Raw genomic sequence first — 15,545 nt, 5'->3', positions numbered from 1 at the left:
TCCTCTCCAACATCTGTCATTTCCTGACTCGTTAATTTTAGCTGTTTTGACTACTGTGAGGTGGTATCTAATTGTGGTTTTGATTTGTATTTCCCTGATGCCGAGTGATGTTGAGCACTTTTTCATGTGTCTGTTGGCCATCTGGATGTCTTCTTTGCAGAAATGTCTGTTCATGTCCTCTGCCCATTTCTTAATTGGATTATTTGTTCTTTGGGTGTAGAGTTTGATAAGTTCTTTATAGATCTTGGATACTAGCCCTTTATCTGATATGTCATTTGCTAATATCTTCACTGATACTAAGCAATATTCTGTCAGTTGCCTTTTGGTTTTGTTGACTGTTTCCTTTGCTGTGCAAAAAAGATTTTGATCTTGATGAAGTCCCAATAGTTCATTTTTGCCCTTGCATCCCTTGCCTTTGGCGATGTTTCTAGAAAGAACTTGCTGTGGCTGAGGTCAAAGAGGTTGCTGCCTGTGCTCTTCTCAAGGATTTTGATGGATTCCTGTCTCACATTGAGGTCTTCCTCCATTTTGAGTCTATTTTTATGTGTGGTGTAAGAAAATGGTCCAGTTTCATTCTTCTGCATGTGGCTGTCCATTTTCCCAACACAATTTGTTGAAGAGACTGTCTTTTTTCCATTGGACATTCTTTCCTGCTTTGTCAAAGATTAGTTGACCATAGAGTTGAGGGTCTATTTCTGGACTCTCTACTCTGTTCCATTGATCTATGTGTCTGTTTTTGTGCCAGTACTATACTGTCTTGATGATTACAGCTTTGTAATAGGCCTTGAAGTGTGGAATTGTGATGCTACCAACTTTGGCTTTCTTTTTCAACATTCCTCTGGCTATTTGGGGTCTTTTCTGGTTCCATATAAATCTTAGCATTATTTGTTCTATTTCTTTGAAAAACATGGATGGTATTTTGATAAGGATTGCATTAAATGTGTTGATTACTTTAGGTAGCATAGACATTTTCACAATATCTGTTCTTCCAGTCCATGAGCATGGAACACTTTTCCATTTTTTTTTGTGTGTCTTCCTCAATTTCTTTCATGAATACTTTATAGTTTTCTGAGTATAGATTCTTTGCTTCTTTTGTTAGGTTTATTCCTAGGTATCGTATGGTTTTGGGTGCAATTGTAAATGGAATTGACTCCTTAATTTCTTTTTCTTCTGTCTTGCTGTTGGTGTATAGAAATGCAACTGCTTTCTGTACATTGATTTTATATCCTGACACTTTACTGAAATCCTGTATGAGTTCTAGGATTTTGAAGTCGGGTCTTTTGGGGTTTCCACATAAAGTATCATGTCATCTTCAAAGAGTGAGAGTTTGAATTCTTCTTTACCTTTTCAGATACCTATTATTTCTTTTTGTTGTCTGATTTCTGGGGCTAGGACTTCTAGTAGTATGTTGAATAGAAGTGGTGATAATGGACATCCCTGCCATGTTAATGACCTTACGGGAAAAGCTCTCAGTTTTTTCTCCTTTGAGAATGATATTTGCTGTGGATTTTTCATAGATGGTTTTGATGAGATTGAGGTATGTTCCTTCCATCCCTACACTTTAAAGAGTTTTTTTTTTTAAGATTTTTATTTATTTACTTGATAGACAGAGAGAGATCACAAGTAGGCAAGAGAGGCAGGCAGAGAGAGAGGGGGAAGCAGGATCCCTGCTGAGCAGAGAGCCCGATGTGGGTCTCGATCCCAGGACCCCGAGATCACGACCCGAGCTGAAGGCAGAGGCTTAAGCCACTGAGCCACCCAGGCGCCCCATAAAGAGTTTTGATCAAGAAAGAAAGGATGCTGTACGTTGTCAAATGCTTTTTCAGCATCCATTGAGAGTATCATATGATTCTTGTTCTTTAATTAATGTATTGTATCACATTAATTTGCAGATGTTGAATCAACCTTGCAGCCCAGGAATAAATCCCACTTGGCCGTGGTGAATAATCCTTTTAATGTATTGTTGGATCCTAGTGGTTAGTATTTTGGTGAGAATTTTCACATCTGTGTTCATCAAGGATGTTGGTATGTAATTCTCTTTTTTGATGGAGTCTTTGTCTGGTTCTGAGAGCAAGGTAATGCTGTCCTCATAAAATGAGTTTGGAAATTTTCCTTCTATTTCTATTTTTTGGAACAGTTTCAGGAGAATAAGTATTAATTCTTTTTTAAATGTTTGGTAGAATTTCCCTGGGAATCTGTCGGGTCCTGGGCTCTTGTTTGTGGGGAGATTTTCGATGACTGCTTCAATCTCCTTACTGGTTATGGGTCTGCTCAGGTTTTCTATTTCTTCCTGGTTCAGTTGTGGTAGTTTATATGTGGTAGTTTATATGTTTTTAGGAATGCATCCATTTTCCAGATTGTCAAATTAGCTGGCGTATATTTGCCCATAATATGTTCTTATAACTGGTTGTATTTCTTTGGTGTTGGTTGTAATCTCTTCTCTTTCATTCATGATTTTATTTATTTGGGTCCTTTCTCTTTTCTTTTTGATAAGTCTGGCCAGGGTTTTATCAATCTTATTAATTCTTTCAAAGAACCAGCTCCTAGTTTCATTGATCTGTCCTACTGTTCTTTTGGTTTCTATTTCATTGACTTCTTTTCTGATCTTCATTATTTCTCTTCTCCTACCAGGTTTAGGCTTTCTTTGCTGTTCTTTCTCCAGCTCTTTAGGTGAAGTGTTAGGTTGTGTACTTGAGACCTTTCTTATTTCTTGAGAAAGCCTTTTGTCCCTTTATACTTTCCTCTCAGGACTGCCTTTGCTGTGTCCCACAGATTTTGAAATGTTGTGTTTTCATTTTCATTTGTTTCCATGAATTTTTTCAATTCTTCTTTAATTTACTGGTTGACCCATTCATTCTTTAGTAGGATACTCCTTAGCCTTGATATATTTTAATTCTTTTCATCTTTCCTTTTGTAATTGAGTTCTAGCTTCAGAGCATTGTGGTCTGGAAATATGCAGAGAATGATCCCAATCTTTTGGTGACCAGGGATGTGATCTATTCTGGAGAATGTTCCATGTGCACTAGAGAAGAATGTGTATTCTGTTGCTTTGGGATGGAATGCTCTGAATAGATCTGTGATGTCCATCTGGTCCAGTGTGTCATTTAAGACCTTTATTTCCTTGTTGATCTTTTGTTTGGATGATCTGTCCATTTCAATGAGGAGGGTGTTAAAGTCCCCTATTATTATTGTATTATGGTCAATGTATTTCTTTGATTTTGTTATTAATTAGTTTATATAGTTGGTTCCTCCCATGTTAGGGGCATAGATATTTAAAATTGTTCAATATTCTTGTTGGAAAGACCCTTTAAGTATGATATAATGTCCTTCCTCATCTCTTATTATAGTCTTTGGCTAAAAATCTAATTTATCTGATATAAGGATTGCCACCCCAGCTTTCTTTTGGTGTACATTAACATGGTAAATTGTTTTCCACCCCCCACTTTAAATCTGGAAGTGTCTTTGGTTCTAAAATGAGTTTATTATAGACAGCATATTGATGAATTTTGGTCTTTTATCCATTCTGATACCCTGTGTCTTTTGATTGGGGACATTTCTACCATTTACATTTGGGGTAACTATTGAAAGATACGAATTTAGTGCCATTGTATTGCCTATAAGGTTACTGTTACTGTATATTGTCTGTGTTCATTTCTGGTCTACTACTGTTAGGCTTTCTCTTTGCTTAGAGAACCGCTTTTTTTTTTTTTTTTTTTTAAAGATTTTATTTATTTATTTGACAGAGAGAAATCACAAGTAGATGGAGAGGCAGGCAGAGAGAGAGAGAGAAGCAGGCTCCCTGCTGAGCAGAGAGCCCGATGCGGGACTCGATCCCAGGACCCTGAGATCATGACCTGAGCCGAAGGCAGTGGCTTAACCCACTGAGCCACCCAGGCGCCCCAACTTAGAGAACCGCTTTAAGTATTTCCCCTGGTTTGGTGTTTGCAAATTCTTCTAATTTTTGTTTGTCCTGGAAGCTTTTTATCTCTCCTTCTGTTTTCAATGGTAGCTTAGCTGGATATAGTATTTTTGGCTCCATATTTTTCTCATTTAGTGCTCTGAATATATCATGACAGTTCTTTTTGGTGTGCCAGGTCTCTGGATAAGTCTGCTGCCATTCTAATATTTCTACCATTGTGTATTATAGACTTCTTGTCCCGAGCTGCTTTCAGGATTTTCTCTTTGTCACTAAGACTTGTAAGTTTCACTCTTAGATGATGGGGTGTGGACCTATTTTTATTTTTGAGTGGAGTTCTCTGTACCTTCTGGATTTTGGTGCTGTTCCCTTTGCCATATTAGGGAAATTCTCTACTATAATTCACTCCAATATACCTTCTGCCCATCTTTCTCTTTTTTCTTCATCTGAAATCCCAATTATTCTAATATTATTTTGCTTTATGGTCCAGTAGTTGTTTGTCTCTCTTTTGCTCAGCTTCTTTATTCTCTCTCATTTGGTCTTCTATATCACGAATTCTCTCTTCTGTCTCATTTATCCTAGCAGTAAGAGCCTCCATTTTTTACTGCACTTCCTTAATAGCTTATTTTTTTATTTTTTTATTTCAACTTTGTTAGATTTTTATTCTTTTATTTCTCTAGAAAGGGATTTTATTTCTCCAGACAGGGTTTCTCTAATATCTCCCATGCCTTTTTTTGAGCCCAGCTAGCATCTTGAGAATTGTCATTCTGAACTCTAGTTCTGACATACTACCAATGTCCATATTGACTAGGTCCCTAGCCATTGGTATACTGCCTCTTCTTCTTCTTCTTTTTTTTTTGGGGGGTGGTGGTGAGTTTTCCCACCTTGTCATTTTATCCCATAAGAATATATGAATGAGAGAATAAAATACTTAAATGGTGGCAAAGACCCCAGAAAAATGTATGCTAACCAAATCAGAAGAGATCCAAAACCAGGGGGAGAAGAAGGGGGGAAAAAAGATAAAAATAAAAAATAAAAAATTATATATAATATACATATTATATATATTTATGTATATATTAAACTGGTGAATACAACAGAGCCACCCACTTGATTTTGGGTGTATTTTGGTCTCTTAAAAGAAATTACCTCTCAAAAATGTAAAGAAAGAAAAACTTATATAATACAAAAATAAGGGTAAACATGATGAAGGGATAGAATATAACTGCAAAGATGAAAATTTTTAAAAAAATTCTAAAAAAGGAATTGATAAGTTGGTGGGAAAAAGAAAAAAAAAGAGGGAATATGCTCAGGCTGGAAACTATAACAAAGCCATCTGTTAGATTAGAGTATATTTTGATCTATTAGAAGAAGCTGTATCCCAAAATTATGTAGAAAAAGTAACCTATATGTATACAAATAATAAGTTTAAATACAATGAAGGGATAAAATATGACTATAACAATGAAGGTTTAAAAAGATATTTTTTTAGAAAGGTATTGTTAAGATAAGCTAGTTAAAAATGCTAAAAGAGGAAAGAGGAAGTTAAAAAATAAAATTAAAAAGAATTTAAGTTTGCAAGACTAAAGGATCATGGGGAAAAGCCATGAATTTTAATTTAAAAATATTTTCATAGACTCACAGTTTTCTATCTTATTCAATAGGATATAATCTATTATTACTATAGTTTATTTTAATACTGAAATCCCCCTTCCCATTTTGGTAATGGGAATTCCTTTAAAGCTGGCATCTGTATCCTTTTGGTATGTCTCCATAATTTCTGCCACAGTAAGATAGCCCAGACTTACCTTGTATTTTTTTTGCCCTAGTCCTGAATCAGCCATTTCTTCAAAGAGCCCTTTTCACTAATAGAATGGTATTTAGAAGCCAAGTTCTGAGAGCTGGGTGTCCTCATTACTATTTTTGTATTGCTTCTCCCAACCTCTCTCATTGGATGGAGAGAGGAAACCTATATAACACACACACACACACACACACACACACACACACACACACATTTTTAAGCTCTAGGGTCCAATGATAATGGTATCAGAACCCAGTGTTCACCCACTGCATAGAACAAGAGAGCTTTGGCGGCATATCTTTGGCAAGGGATAAGGAAGGAGAGCCAGTAACTTTCCTTGCTATGGTGGAAAGCATTGTTTAGAAAAGGGTCAGCCAGATTTGGGAAGCAAGTGTTTTGGGAAGTTTGAGTTCTGATCAGATGAATCTATCTGGAAGCCCTTTGGAGTAACCATGGAATTGGAAAATATCATCCCTGATATGAAGGACCAGGCTGAGAAACAGAATGCTAAGGAATAGAACAATAATCAGGGAGAAGTTGACCATTTAAAAAGAAAACAATAGAGATTTCATGGGGGGAAAAAGACCATATAATATAGAATAGAAATAATACAGAGGGACCGAAAAACTACTCTCCTGAGGGAAGGACTTGAATTTGGATACCTAAAGAATCTACTGGTTATCTGTAGAAGAATGACCATAGACAAATGCCTAGAAATGCAAATAAAATTCTTCAATTATTACTACCACATATAATAAGTATTTCTAAATATATGTATCAATAACTGATCCCAATACCAGACCCTGGGTAAGAAGTGTCCCACAATCTCTGTTGTCTTCTTAAAGAAGCCACATTGTTGTCTTGGTTTTCAGGGGAGGTGTTTCATATCAGTCCTCGGTGTCCTTTTAAAACTCAATTCCATCTGTAAGACATCTAGTAGAAATTCTTGGAATTTTCCATCACTTGGGAGGCACTCTTCCTTAACTTACAACACTGAGGCAAGTTTTATGATGTTAATGATGGTGATTTTCTTTTTCCCTCTTTGTAAAATTTCTTTGGAAATTGATTTATTTTGGAGTTAGAAATGAAAGGATCAACTATCTCTTCTTATACCATTCATTTTGTGGACATCTATTTGATCATTGTATGATATTTCCTTTAAACTTCTCTGATATTATTTTTAAAAAAATGTCACAGCCAAGACATCCAAAAGTAGATTAGTTCTAAGTTTGCTCTTCTTGTGGTATCTTCCTCATAACAGATTGGCACAGATCATTGCCCACTTCTAAAGAATTACTCCATGATAACAAGTGGTCATTTGTTATTTGGCTTAAATTTTGCCAAGGGTGTGCCCTGGACAAGACACTGGACTTAAAAATCAGGACCTCCTGTTCTCTGACCCATTTAGAAGGGTAGATTTCAAATACTCCCAAGGTGTTAATGGCAGTTTCACTTTACACAGTGTTTCTGGCCTTGTTTTAGAAGCTCTGCCAAATTTAGCTTTGCTTTGTTTTAGTGACGCCATTGAGGCTAATGGAATATTGTTAGGAATTAAAACCAGAACTTGACTTCAAGGCCAAAAGCTGAAATTCTGATAGGAAAAGTCCACTAAAATACCAAATTTCTTTAAAATTGTGATGCATTCTTGTGAAGATTCAGATAGAAAAAGGTTTAAAAATATCTGACCTTCAGAAGAGAGAAAGGACTGTTAGGATATTACTTTTGTATGCAAAAACCGTAAGCTATAGTTTAAACTGAAGTATTAAAAAAAATCTCTTAAATTTTCAGCTGTTGCTATAAGATTGGCTAACTAAGATTATATGGTCATAGAAAATTCAGAACACCAAGAGTCTAAAAACCTAGTTTTGAGGGACCTATTCATAAATTACTACTTAAGTGAAATTTTACAAAATGTGTAATATTGTTATACCTCAGTTTACTCATTTGAACAATGGAATAATTTTATCTGTCCTAGCTTCTTCAAAGGGTTGTTCTGGAAATCAGACATGATGCAAGTTAAGACCTTCTATAAATTCTAAAAAGCACACAGAAATGAGTAGTCTTATTTAGCTTTTATTACTGTCTTAACATCTGCTGAAGATTTACACTGTGACCTATAGCAAATTTCTTCTTATCGGCCTAGACTCAATTTTGCAATTTCCTGAAATGTCAGTTTACCCCCAAAGAATCTGTTTCTATCTCAGAAATAGTAAATAATATATATTTTGAAAGTCCTAGGGTTAGTTAAAAATGGTGAGATTAGTGTCAGTTGTGCAATACAAATACTAGAAACCTAAAAATTAAGCCAGATTTTGCCAGTGAACTAGGCCAGTGGGTTAAACATTTTAGCTGTGTAAAGTTTATACAAGTGAAATTTACTTACACCTATTATGTGACCTAGATAGCATCAAATGACTCTACAGAGCAAGCAGCCCCTCGGCTTTTGGCTCCTGTGCAAGAGCTCAGCTTGGAAGATGCTGATCTTCAAAATTCTTTTTTGGACCATGGGATCTTTGGAAGTATAGTATTAATATATAAAGGAACCACTGCTTTGTGGAAGCAGCAGGGTTGTAGGGTCCATTTCACCTGTGCCACTTTGTTGTTAGTGTCCTGATAGGAGGGATTGTACAGAGTATAGTTGAGAAACCTTTAATCTATTGACTTTCTTTCTTTTTTTTTTCCCAATTATCCATTTTTTATAAATTTAATTTATTTTTTTCAGTGTTCCAAAATTCATTATTTATGCACCACACCCAGTATTCCATACAATACATGCCCTCCATAATAACCACCACCTTTCTTACCTGATGCAAGAATCGCTTCTATAGAGCTTATCAGGCATCTATTGTCTACTGTTTTCTGTCACCTCTTAAAGAGGCGGTATGCTTTGATAGTCAGCAGTTCTAATTATTGGAAAATGGACCCCTGGTGGAGCTGAGAAGTCAGTCCATGCAGTGTTGACATTCTGCTGCTGGTTTTGTCATTTCAAGCAACTCAGACCCAGGCTCCCCATTCTTGTTATGACTACTTCCCTCCAGGTGTAGACAATAGTCAAGTCTCTTACATCTCTTCTCCACGACAAACATTCCTAGTTTCCCCGATTTTTTCCAATCTCTTCATTACGTTAGCTACTGCCCGTGAGACTAACAGTTACTTGTCAATATCCTTCTTAAAATTGAGGGCTCAGACTTGAATCCAACATACCTGATTTGGTCTCCTCAGCACATGCTCCCTAGAAGCATTGTTACCTCAAAACAGCACCTTTTACACCATCTACCAGCCAACATTCAATAGCTTAGAGTTAGTTTCTAGCCTGAAAGTGGTTCAATAAACAATACGCTGGGCTAAGGTTTGTTACTAAGTGTGGGAAACCTAATATTGTTATTATTAGGGCGTATTACCAGGAAATGCTTCTGTAATTTCTTACCTGTCCATGTTGATTCCCCACCCCACCACCCTCCTTGTTTCCTATATCCTTTTTATTCTTTCTATTTCAGTCACTCCTGAACTACCTATTTGCTCTCCTAATGACTGTCAAAGAAGCCTATTGACCTTACTAGATGTTGACAGTCTTCAGCCTTTGTAATCAGATAGGGGCTAGATTTTATCACTGAATTTTTCACTGACCAGTGGAGCTTGTCTGATGCCAACACTTGGTGATTAAAGTAGCTTTGTGGAAAAGGCTTACACCCGTTTAAAGCCATTTTATCTACTTCACAATTCCAAGAGGCATCAAATAGAAGTAAATCAGTGTATTTTAGAATTTTCCAAGTTGGGATTTTGGGCTTTCACACTATAACCATTCAGTGGCCTTCTGGTGTCCCAGATGGGGATATATTGAACCAATCAAATACTGTATTCCATTAAACAGTTGAGAAGAGTCTATGAATATAGTAGCAGCTGAACAGGGTATTATTGCCTTTTTTTTCCCCAAAGGTCCACATATGTAAAAATATTTACTCTCATTTTAAGCATTCTTTCTTGAGCCTCTGTGGAATTGGTGAGTTTTGAGACACAAAGGAAGGAAAAGAGAAGTAAACAGCTTCTACAGCATGTCGGAAGCCAGCTTCTCTGGAACCCTATTTCCCCCAGGGTGACAGTTGAAGTCTTTCCGTGAGAACCTGTAGTGGGTGGAACAGCAGTTAAACTAGCTCACTTTTACAATTCTCTCTTATTTCCGGGATCATACCATTGGTGATTCTAAAACTTCTGAATGCAAGGCTGCCGTAATTGAGGTCATGCTGCAATCCCTCCAAGCAGCACCTTCCGATTGGCATCTTTTCATAATTCTAAATCAGCAATCACATGAGTGGAAGAACTAGATAAGAGGTCCCTAAATATGGGGGAGCTAGGTGGTGGGTATTGGGGAGGGCACGTATGGCATGGAGCACTGGGTGTGGTACAAAAACAATGAATTCTGTTAACGCTGAAAAGAAATTAAAAAAAAAATTTTTTTTAAGTCCCCAAATAACGAAATTCAAAGAGGGAATGCCCTTCTGTAAGCTGGCAAATGCTAGAGTCTTCTTCTTGTTTTTTTTTTTTTTTTTTTTTTAAAGATTTTATTTATTTGACAGAGAGAAATCACAAGTAGATGGAGAGGCAGGCAGAGAGAGAGAGAGGGAAGCAGGCTCCCTGCCGAGCAGAGAGCCCTATGCGGGACTCGATCCCAGGACCCTGAGATCATGACCTGAGCCGAAGGCAGCGGCTTAACCCACTGAGCCACCCAGGTGCCCGAGTCTTCTTCTTGTTGATCCAGACAGCTGCCCTTCCGTCTCTCCCTCTTCCTGCTGATACAGGAACTGGCCCATTGAAGTAGAAGTTACTTTACGCCAAAGGGACACAATGTCTTATCTATAATGAGTAACAGAATGTGAACATTTAAAATGCACATGTAGTTTTCAGTAGGTCACACCCAGAACTTTTCACCATGGCATTACAATACATTGGAAGGAACAAAATCAGCGAGAAACAAATTTGGGAGATAAAAATATTGAAAAGGTTTCTGAAGTTATGTTGAAACATTTTTTACTTGGTTGGTTATCAACAGATGGTTGCATGTGTTGAGTAACTTAACCCAAGTCAAACTGTACTTGTATAAAACATCACTATTTCCTGTGTTTGTGTCCAATATAGATGACCTTGAATTCTGCTATCTAGTTTTGCTTTGTACAAAATCAATTCTCTCATCTCATCTTCAGACTTCCTTTTTTGAGAGCCAATGCCGTTGACCCCTCTTTCTGGATGAACTGGTAACAGAGGGAGAAAAAAGAAACCAAAAATGCTTTGGTAGAAAGGATTCTTAAGTAGTAGGGCCTTAAGGACACTTCCAAAGATAGAGAACTCTACCTTTTGAAGTGGAAATAAACTGTAGAGAGGAAGGTGCCACTTTGTTTCTACTCAACCCCCGACCTTACTTAGTCCTATCTTTCCTGAACAATCCTAAAGCAGGGCAGCCAACCTATCCTAGGAGAAATTAAAGAACCACATAGTTTTCAGGGCTGGGAATGAGCTACTGGGCTAAATAAAGCACTGACATTTGTTAAACGATGATCATGTTGTAGGCTGTAGTTTAAGTTTTGACACAAAGTGCATGATATTATTATTGAAAGACAGCACAGTGTGGTAGATAACCCCGCAAGTTCTAGAGTGGGACTGCCTCTAGTGCAATGTTATTTATTCCCCTAATGTTACAGATTCCTCCTCTGGGAAAATGTCCACCCTCATTCTTTATTACCAATTTATGGACAAAGCGACAGTGAGGGCCCTGCTCCTAGTTGCATGATTAATTAAGTAACAACATTTGAGCCCCAGCAGACAAAATTTGCACACTTGAGTTCACTCAACACTGCCTCTGACTGCTACATTTATAAAAATCTGTTTTCTCCTTTTTAATTTTCTCCTGAAATTGTATCTATCTCTAAGTGTGCTTCTCACACTAGATTATAATCAGAAGGTTCAACGAGGAAGCAGCAGCTGTCTTTATATTTAAGTTAGCAGTTCCTAAGGATTTCCAGGGCCCATCCCCTTCCCAGAACAGATCTCTGAGAGAGATTCATTACATGTGAAAGGCATGTTGATCAGATTGGGGTGCTGTATCTGTTAGCCAATGTTCCAAAACAAACTACTCCCAAAATTAATGATCAATAATACTAATACCTTACACAACATCTGAGCATCAGAAATCTAAAAAGACCTTAGTTGGGTGGTTCTGATTCAGGGTGTCTCACAAAGCTGCAGTCAGGATGCTGGCCAGGCTGCTGTCATCTAAGGGTTTGGCTGGTGCCCCAAGATGGCTTCCAAGATGGCTTCCTCCTTTGGCCATTGGGAGGAGGCCTCAAATCTTTGCCAGGTGGAACTCTCTTTAGGACTGCATGACATGCAGCTAGTTTCTCCCAGAGCAAGTGACAAAAGAGTGAGAGACAGAGACAGAGAGAGAGAGGGCAGAGCAGAAGCCTCAGTATCACATACTAGTACTTCTGCTATTTTATTTTTGCTTCACAGACTAACCCTGCTATCATGAGGTAGTGGTGGAGGGATCTACACCAGGCACTACCCAGGAGGCAGTAATTATCAGGGGTCATCTCAGAGACTGGTTACTAGAGCCACTATTTTATCCTTGAGGACTAGTCATCTATTGCTGGCAGAAATTTAGCCTATAGAACCACTACTTTCTAGAATTTATTATGATACTTAACAGTGAAAATTCTGGATCGGTTTTATGCCCATAATGTGAGGGTATGTAATTTAGACTAGTGTCTTTTCTTCTCTCATCCTCAGAGTAAAAAGATCAAGACAAAATGTAGACTAAACTATGTTAGATAATATTTAAAAGAAAGGCAGACAGAGGAGATGGAGGAGAGCATTGGGAAGAAGGAATAGCATATACAACTTACAGAGAAAGAAAGGATGGTAGGCTTAGGGGAATTCTTTATCTTAGAAGACTAGTGTGTAAATTAGAGAATGGGAAGAAACACTGGAAAAATATAACGCAGAATGCAGTCAGGAGGATTTTGTATGGCACATTGCAGGATTTTGCCTTTTAGGCAATGCGAGGGGAGGATTTCACATAAGTTAGTGATACTAAAACAATTATGTTCTAAGAACATCCCTCTGGCAGAGGGTAGCTTGACAAAGGTAAGGCCAGAGGCCTTAGACCACTTAGAAGGTCATTGCAAATGTACACAGGTGTGGGACTTCTAAAAAGGGTAGAGCTAGTAGTGATGCAGAGAATGGGATGGATTTGCTCAATAATTAGGAGGAAGAACCAACAGGATTTGGTGACTGGAAGGGTCAATGCTGCAAAGACAGCATGAACATGAGAAAAATCTCAAACTTATGGTATCAAGTGAAAATGATAATATCTTTCAGTGTTCTCATAAAAATTAGAGTATGTGTGAGATTTCTAGCCCAGTGCTTGGCATGACAGAGACACAATTAACTGTAGCTATAAGTAAATATAAAGAAAGAAACCAGTGAATAAGAATTATTCAAAAGGACACTCCTCTGTGTGTGTATGTTTATGTTGTGTGTAGATCAATGAACAATACCACAAATAAAGGATTGAGCCTCAAAACTGTAAAAGATTTATTTAACAATACTGATGTCCTCTCTGGAATATACAGAGAAGTTTCTTTCCAAGAAAGCACCATGCATTGCAAAGTCACAAATGTCAAGGCTGGCGTCAAATACAAAATAGAAAATTAGAATAAAAATAAGGAGAATGGTATTAGAGCTACAGGTTGTCCCTAAAGTTTGGAAAGATAGATGAATATGTATAATGTTGTCAAAGATATTTCATTGTTGAAAAAAATGTTTCCAGACTTTATGGACATCCTGCATGTGTGTGTGTGTGTGTGTGTGTGTGTGTGTTATGTGTGTATGTGTGTGTGTATTCATACTCACATTTTTTTTTAAAGCACATTAAATAAAAGTTTTAGAAGAAATTTACTCTTAAAACATGTTGGTGCAGAAATGTTGTCCCAATAGACAATCCTCAAAATAATCAACTTTTCATTTTTAGAAAATCCTATTGCATTGATACAGAAGTTGGGTAGGGAAGAATCTCCTCCACAATTTTTCATTATTTAGCTTGTATCTCATTGTAAGTTTTGGAACTGGCCTCAACTGCTTGACATTTAAGGCATTTTAGACTTGAATTCTCCTTGTTTCATTTTTGCTTGTCCTAGAAAAATGGGTTGCGTTAAATTGAGTTTTGTCTCCGACCTTTTGAAAAAATTATCTCCATAGTTAAGGATCCATTTTGCTGCTTTTAGTTCTGCATGAGCTGAGAGGATGGGGCCAGTCCTGCTTTCTTCTCCCTGTTCTAAGCCCTCCATTTGCCCACATGTATACCAGGGGGTAGAGGGTAGATGGCTCCTTTTGGTTAAGGGGACTAGACTACCTCATACAAAGAGCACACACATCTAAAAGTGCTAGACTGTGGACTGCCAGGTAAAACCACTCTTGATGGAGGATTGCCATATTACAGTTCAAGAGCAATGTCCAGCCCCTTGCTGCCCAGTTCTTAATGTTATATGGTAGGAATCTCCAGGACAAGATTGGGCAGATCCAGCAGAAGCAACTCTCTACTGTTGAATGAGTAGGGCTTCTTGAACTTTTCATTCTGGTTCTGTATACCTTGATCTCTTAGTATTTTTGCTTTATATCCCCCCTTTAAAATAAGTCATCAACAGTATAAAGCATAACCAGCTATCTGGAATGTAAGAACATGGTTTATTATATTATAATGAACTCCAAAATGCAGAGGCAAATTGTAGGTATGTAGTTTCATTTCAGACCCGGGTTCTTCAGGCCATCTTTCCTTCTTCCTGTCTCCAGTTTCTCTTCCTAACACTAACTTAAATATGCCCCAGGCTCAAATTAAACTCTTCTCTTTCTTAGCCCCTATTTATCTCTAAGGCATGATGTCTGTTTCTCTTAATCTGTGGACTTTGTTTCCCTTCCAAGTCTACTCTTAGAAGCTTCTGGACACATTGGACAACAAGGTCCTGTGGCATTTTTGGACCTTTAATTTCTCTGCCTGTGTGACTTGTTCTTCTGGGATGTTTCAATTTATGTGTGTTTTCCTCATGTGATTATTAAGAGTGGCCCTTTTCTGCTTCAAAAATATTCTGGTTTGGGTGATAAATTATGTGATCACCTTATTCATAAGGCATCTTTCTTACCAGCTTCCAAAACTTAGTGGGAAAGGAGTGGTGAGAGATACTAAGTTACTGCTTCCTGGTGGAACAGAACGTGGTTTCACATACAATACTGATTGTAAAATTCTTAACAGTCTATACTTTGGGGTTAATATTATCTCCATTTTTCTAACAAAGAAGCAAAACCTCAGAGTAGTGAAGTAACCTGCCTAAGGACACACAGACAGCTAAGAGCCAGTACACTGCACCCAGAGTTTCCTTACTTGTGGACTATTCCTTTTGCTACTCCTACTTCCTCCAACCTCTGGAGCCAGCCTTGGAGGTATTCCATTTCCCCCTTAATAACCTGTGGAATGCAGAATACAGTGAGGTATATAAAGTTCTGTTTGCAAAGATCTGGAAAAGGTGCTTAGGGAAATCCTGGTTGGAAACAAGTTTGCTTCACACTCCCCTAATTCCCCTTTGCTCTGCAAAGCCAGGGAGGATCTAGGAAGAGAACTCTGAAATCAGAAGCTGCAGCAATTTCAGCCATAGTAATTTACAAGAGTGGGCAAGCACCTGTAACAGGTGTGACAGACACCATGTTGAGTAGTGTTAAAGTAACTTCAGCCAGGTTTTCTTTATTCCTCCCCTTGCATCCAGGAGTAAAGCTATATCAGCTGAT

Source organism: Mustela lutreola, chromosome 4 (genome assembly GCF_030435805.1).
Source record: "Mustela lutreola isolate mMusLut2 chromosome 4, mMusLut2.pri, whole genome shotgun sequence".
NCBI lineage: Eukaryota > Metazoa > Chordata > Mammalia > Carnivora > Mustelidae > Mustela > Mustela lutreola.
Note: the sequence above shows the minus strand (reverse complement) of the source record.